This window comes from Echinops telfairi, unplaced genomic scaffold (genome assembly GCF_000313985.2).
Source record: "Echinops telfairi isolate 266 unplaced genomic scaffold, ASM31398v2 ScPeMD7_7441;HRSCAF=8479, whole genome shotgun sequence".
NCBI lineage: Eukaryota > Metazoa > Chordata > Mammalia > Afrosoricida > Tenrecidae > Echinops > Echinops telfairi.
This window is the reverse complement of record NW_022111341.1, coordinates 1,189,668-1,196,169: the sequence shown is the minus strand read 5'-3', so window position 1 is coordinate 1,196,169 and position 6,502 is coordinate 1,189,668. Positions and strand designations below refer to the sequence as shown.

Genomic DNA, 6,502 nt, shown 5'->3' with positions numbered 1-6,502 from the left:
CTTTTTAGACCCCACATGCTATATCTTTTGATAGCCGGGCACCATCAGCTTTCTTCACCACATTTGCTTATTCACCCACTTTGTCTTCAGCGGTTGTGTTGGAAGGTGAGCATCATAGAATGCCAATTTAATAGAAGAAAGTATTCTTGCATTGAGGGAGTACTTGAGTGGAGGCCCAATGCCCTTCTGCTACTTTATACTAAACCTATACATATATGCACATAGATCTATTTCCCCATCCTCATATATAAATATCTTTGCATATGTACATGTCTTTATCAAGGCCTCTATAAATGCCCTTTGCCTCCCAGCTCTTTGCTTTATGTCCCTTGACTTTCCTCCTGTCCCACTATCATGCTCAGTCTCCACCAGGGTTTCAGCAATTCCTCTTTGTTATGTTACCCTTGATCATGCCCTACCAGGCCTCCCACACCCACCTCACCACCAATTTGACTCACTTGTTTCCTTGTCCCTGGGTTTGTTAACACCACTTCCTTGCTCCCCACCTCCCCCTGTACCATGTCCTCCTGGAACTGTTGGTCCCATTGTTTTCTCCTCCAGATTGTTCATCCAGCCTACCTTATTTAGACAGGCCTGCGGAGATAATAACCTGTGCATGTTTCTTGTGCCATGAGTTTCACGTTAAACTTTATTTGCTATGTAGAACTTCTCCTTATCAAAAAACACCCTGCCGCCAAGTGAATTCTGAATCCCAGAGGCGCTGTCAGGGTGTAATCAGAGGGCTTGGTGGGAGCCTACAGCCTCACCTGTTCCCTGCAGGCTGATGTGGTGGTTTTGTGGGACAAACTTTCAGTTAATCCACAGTGCTATAGATCTCCTAGCAGAGCTTCTTAGGGCCCTCTTGGAAAGTAACTAATAATTCTGCTTCTACTAAAACAACATGGGAACAAGGAAGTCCAGAATCTAGAGCAGTGATTCTCAGCCTTCGTAATGCCGCGCCACTTTAATACAGCTCCTTGTGCTGTGCTCCAAGCATAAAATTATTTTCATTGCTACTTCATAATTGTAATTTTGCTGCTTCTGTGAATAGGGCGGCCCCTGTAAAAGGGTCATTTTACCCCCCAAAAAGGGTCACGACCCACAGGTTTAGGACCTCTGATCTAGAGCCATTTCCTGAAGGACTTCCAAAGTCCACCGTCCAGCAAAGGCATGCTGCTCAGTGGCAGAGTGTGTGTTTTGCATGGACAAGACCCTGGGTTCAGCTCCTGGCCCTGCAGCTCTTACTTTCTCAGTCCTCAAGACCACAACACAAACTCCGCCTCCTTGTGCTTATTTTCCATCATTTACCGACTCACTGGTTGTCAGTCGAGAAGCAACCATTGACCCCACACTCTTTTTAAGGCTACCCAAGTGGAATGTCATGACTCATGAAACCACTCAAGGTGGCTGACAGCAGCAGTGCCAATACTGTGGTTTAGAACAGCTGACAGTGATTCTCCCCTGGGGTTGGCAGGGACAACCTCCTTCTGGAGGGTATAGGGGAGAAGCCTTCCCTTTTTTGTTACAGCTTCTTCTGATTACCAGTTTCATCTTCATCTCCTTCATCTCCATGGTAACAAAGCCTCTTTGTGTGTTGAAATCTCCCTCTGTCTCTCTTCTCAAAACGCTCATGATTGCATGTAGGGCTAACTCAGATGATCCAGAATGGTTTCCACACATCAATATCCTTGCCCTAATTATACCATCAAAGACACGTTTCCCATAGAGGTTCACACTGACAGGTTCCAGGGATGGGGACTTGTCTCTGGGAGCCTTTATTCAACAACATCCAGCCTTCCTCCTGCAGGTTCTCTTCACCCTGAAACAAGGGTGCTACCATAGCACCAGACCCCTCATCTTGACCCCTGTTTTCCACTCTGACTGAGAGAAGGAACAACAAGAAGGAGGGGAAAAGAAAACTTTAGACTAAAGGGAAAGTGTTTTAGTTTCCTGTGTTCTCTCCGAAGTTCTGAAGTCCAGGACCCATCCTCCTCCCAAGGATCTCTCTGCCCATGTTTTATTTAATTTTTGCCCGGGTAAGTACTAACGTATAACGTCTAAGGGTCAAGAGAGCACAGAAAGTTAAGTACATTCACAGAATTCCAGGAGAGCGATTTATGCTGGGACTGAGCCGGGAGTGGCATGGAAGCAGGCGCCAGGCAATGTGGAGGGAGACCATGGACCGGAGCAATACCTGTCTTCCCAGTATTGTCTCCTTTCTGCTGGCGTGTCCGTGCCTGAGAGAGGCTAATAGAGGGAATTTTGGAACCCCAGAGTTAAACATAAAACTATCTGATAATGATGATTTGTGTCCTCCAAATCGTACCCAATACTCCTCCAGAGGTACAACCTGCAAGGGGGTATAGCTCAGTGGTAGAGCGCGTGCTTAGCATGCACGAGGCCCTGGGTTCGATCCCCAGTACCTCCAGCTTTTTCTCCTCACGAAGCGCAAGCATAATCCAGGAGCATAATGCTGGATTGTATCAGCAATATCAGGATTGGGTAAAGGGGTATAAGCAACTTGTGACACGCAGAGGACACCACCTTGCTTGCTGAAAGTGAGGAGGAGTTGAGTTGAAGCCCTTGCTCATGAAGATAAGGATTGCAGCCCCCAGTATGCATTTCAACTCAATGTCAAGAAAATCAAAATCCTCACAACTGGATCAATAATATATAAATGGAGAAAAGATGAAAGTTGCCCAAGATTTCATCTTGCTTGAATCCACACTCAGTGCTCATGAAAGCAGCAGACGAGAGATCAGATGACACATTGGCTTGCACTATATTTAGTGTGGTGTACCAATCACTTCACATGCATGAGAAGTTGGGCACTGAATAAGGAAGACGGAAGGAGAATGCATTTGGCCTTCTCTTTTGGTAAAGAGTATTGAAAGTACCAAGGACTGCCAAAAGAACCAACAATCTGTCAGGGAAGAAGCACAGCCAAAAGGCTCTTTACAGGCAAAAACTCTCAGTACTTTGGACATGTTTTCAAGGGAGACCAGTCCCTGGAGAAGGACATCATGCTTGGTTCAAATGGGGACAAGGCACAGCAAAAGAGGCAGGCCCTCAATGAGATTGTGGCAGTTACATAATTTTGTGTCAACTTGAAGTGTAGGGGTAGAGTCTAGTCTGTCAATCAGGTCACAGTCTGATGGTGTCTCCTTGTGGCTGTGACCTCCTCATAAGGAGGGTCCTGGAAACCTCCCCCCTCCCCCACCTCTGCCTTCACTTCCTGCTGGAGAGCCACTCTGTGATGTGTCAGAGCTCTGTGGTGCACTGCGCCCTGGACCCACAGGATCTGACACCCACTGGCCTGTGATCTGGCATCCTGCATCATGGCATGTGGCTGTGTGAGTCCAAAGTAGGATTTATGGACTAGTACCAGATGGAGGAGTTTATTTGGACTGAGCTGGGATGTTTTCTTGATATACAATTACTCCTTGATATAAAGCTCTTTCTTACATCTGTCTAAGCATCAATGAATTTGTTTCTCTAGTCAACCTGTCCTAAAAAAGAGAGGGATTTCCACAGTGACTTCAAACAAAGTGCCAAACAAAAGCATAACTGTGAGGATGGTGGAGGACCTGGTGGTTTTTCATGCTGTTGTACATAGGATCGCACCTGACAACAACAAAGAGTTACAGCTTCAGAAACCCACAGGGGCAGTTCTACCCTGTCCTACTGGGTGACTATGGGTTGAAATGGACTCTATGCGAGTGAGTTTCGGAGAGTTTCTTATTCTTGTGAAAGGAATCTGTGTTTCCCTGTAACTGCTGCTTAAAGTTTAGGCCTGGGAGTCATAACCACCTTGGTAATTTAATGTGAAAGCAATCAAAGGATTCAGAAGGTGAAAGAGAATGGTGTTTGTGTTTTGGCCCAAAAAAGGGAACTCTTGTAGCAAGAGACCTTGCAGAGCGAGGCCTGGAGGCCAGACAAGGAGGTCAGGGGGGTGGATTCCCCTAGAATAAGCAGGATGAGACCCCCGGAGACCAGAGGGGCTTTCCTAAGGCAGCCTCCCCCACTTTCTCTCCAATAGCCGGACACAATTTGCTTTCTGCTTGCCTGGTCTGGGCCATCCCCTAAGGCCCACTGTGAGTTCACCTTCTTGTTTGTGATCAGTCACTGTCCTAAAGGCTGGCAGTTTGAAGCCACCCAGCAGTGCTGCTGAGGAAAGACCTGGAGATTTGCTCCCAAAGAGTCCATCTTCAGGCGGAATTCGTGTATGTGTGATCCAAACGAGTTTTCATAAAAGAAGTTTCAGGTTTTACAGTTAAGAACACAAGCAGGGGCAGGGGGCAGGGAGTGGGGAAATGAGCAAACGATATTGAGGGCTAAAGTAGAGGGCAAATGTTGTGAGATTGATGAGGGCAACAGGTGTACATATGTGCTTGACTCAATGGATGTATATATGGACTGTGATAACAATTGTATGAGTCCTCAATAAAATAATTAATTAAAAAAAGAATAATGAGGGTAAGAAATGTACAAATGTACAAATGTGCTTTATACAATTGATATATGTATGGATTGTGATGAATTGTATGAGCCCCCAATAAAATGACTTAAAAAAAAAAAAAGACCACAGGCAACCACTTGTGAGTACACACCCACACGTGGTGGCCTGAGGCCAGAGGAAAAAAGAGAGAACTTGGCATAGCTGTGTGGAAGGCAGAGGAACAGGGGGAAAGAGCGAGTGGGCTCCCCTTTCAGGCCTTTTGGGGCCTGTGGCTGAGCAGCGTGGTGGACGCCATTGGCTGAATTAAGCCCACCTGGTCTAGATTGGGCCAATCCAGGTGTACTGGCCACCTAAGTGTACTGCACCCCCATGACTTGGGGCCTGAACTGGCGCATGCCTGGTGGACATCCTCGTTCCTGTTCAGCTACCTAACAACAGATTTTAGATTCTTTTATTATAAAAAGGAATTTGACCTCTTCCCCCATCCAAATTCCCGAGACTATAAAAGGATAAAGAAACCAATTTGGTGCTGTCAAAGGATTTATTTGCTACAAAACTGCTTGGATCCACCAGGGATGAACTCAGAATTTCTGTGTTTGAAAGGATTTTGCTCACTGCTTTATTTTTACAGTGCTCCCTCAATCAAAAAGCAATTCTTTTGGGGGGAGCCAGCATCTGGCATGTCTAGAAGAGATTAGGAAAAACTAGAATCTATAGAATTAGATGTTTAAAACCAGGGGAGTTAAGTTTTGGGGTATTTTTAATTCCTCATTTGGGCAGGTCCTTAATTGAAATCACAGTCATCCACAAAAAGAAGTCTTTTACATCAGAAATACTATCTTTTAAAACTATATATCCTGACCTTGGACTTGACTTGTGAGCATTTCCAGACACCGGATGGAACAACAGCACAGAAGCCATTCATTTGGCCAATTCTGAGTTGTGAAGTTTTAGAAATCTCTCTTAAACCTAACACTATGGTTCCTTCGTTGTTGTTTTTTAAACAAAGAAACCGACAAACCTTTCCCTGCAAGACGGACTATTTCAGTGTTCACAGTGCTCAGACAAACGTCAAGTATGGATGTGGATAAGCAGTTCAGTCCTGGAGCTTTGCAAGTTGCAGGCTTTGCACTGGCTGTGCCCCAGAGGCAGCATCAGCCTCAAGAAGGTGTGAACCCCGGAGCTGTTCATGGGTTTAAATCACCACTCATCTGCCTGCAGCTCTTCTACCAAAACCAGCGAGTTTTCCAGCCCAGCAACTCGCTGATCGTGTCTCACCTGTTTAAGCGTGGAGGCCCCTCGATAGCTGAAAACGGGCTCACGGAGGACTCTCTCAGAGCATCCTCTAACACGTCCCCGGCTTCTGTGGGGAAGGTGGAAAGGGCTTTCCGTGGTGGGACAAGGTCGGAGACATGAAACCAGATCCAGTGACAGGACTCCCACTGACACCACCAGCCGAGGAGGGAGGAAGAGGCAGCCATTTCTTTGCTAGTAGAATTCCAACTTCACTTAGTGAGTTTGGGGCGTTTCCTCACAGGTTCGCCCCCAAGGCCAGTGTTGTGGCCACGCTCACCAGGAGGCTAGCCTCACCCACCCGCGCGCTCCTCCTGCGGTGGGCGGACACCCATGGACTTAAGAAAGGATAAAAAGTATTATTACATACTCGAACGTAATCAAGACCCGGTCATTAGCAGTCCAACCTTGAAGGCGTAAAACAATCTACTGGAAGTTTTTCCTGTGCATGTTTCTTGTGCCGTGAGTTTCAGTTAAACTTTGCTAATCCGAACTTCTCCTTATCAAAAACACCCTCTGGCCAAGTGAATTCCGAATCCCAGAGGCGCTGTCAGCGTGCAATCGGAGGGCTTGGTGGGAGCAGACAGCTTCACCTGTTTCCCACAAGCCGATGTGGGGGATTTGCGTAACAATCTTTCAGTTCACCCAGTGCTGAAACAAGGGTGCTACCATAGCAACAGATCCCTCATCTTGACCCCTGTTTTCCACTTTGACTGAGACATGGAACAACAAAAGACAACAGATTGAAAT

The 6,502-nt window shown here is 46.5% G+C and overlaps 1 non-coding gene and 1 pseudogene across 1 annotated transcript; one reads left to right on the top strand and one right to left on the bottom strand.

The window, feature by feature from the left end:
• The first annotated feature begins 2,356 nt into the window (after positions 1 to 2,356).
• TRNAA-AGC lies at positions 2,357 to 2,428 on the top strand. Its single transcript has one exon. It is a non-coding gene; the product is annotated as a tRNA-Ala (tRNA).
• Positions 2,429 to 5,619: 3,191 nt separating this feature from the next.
• On the bottom strand, positions 5,620 to 5,940 carry LOC101654580 (annotated as a pseudogene).
• Between the last annotated feature and the right edge of the window lie 562 nt (positions 5,941 to 6,502).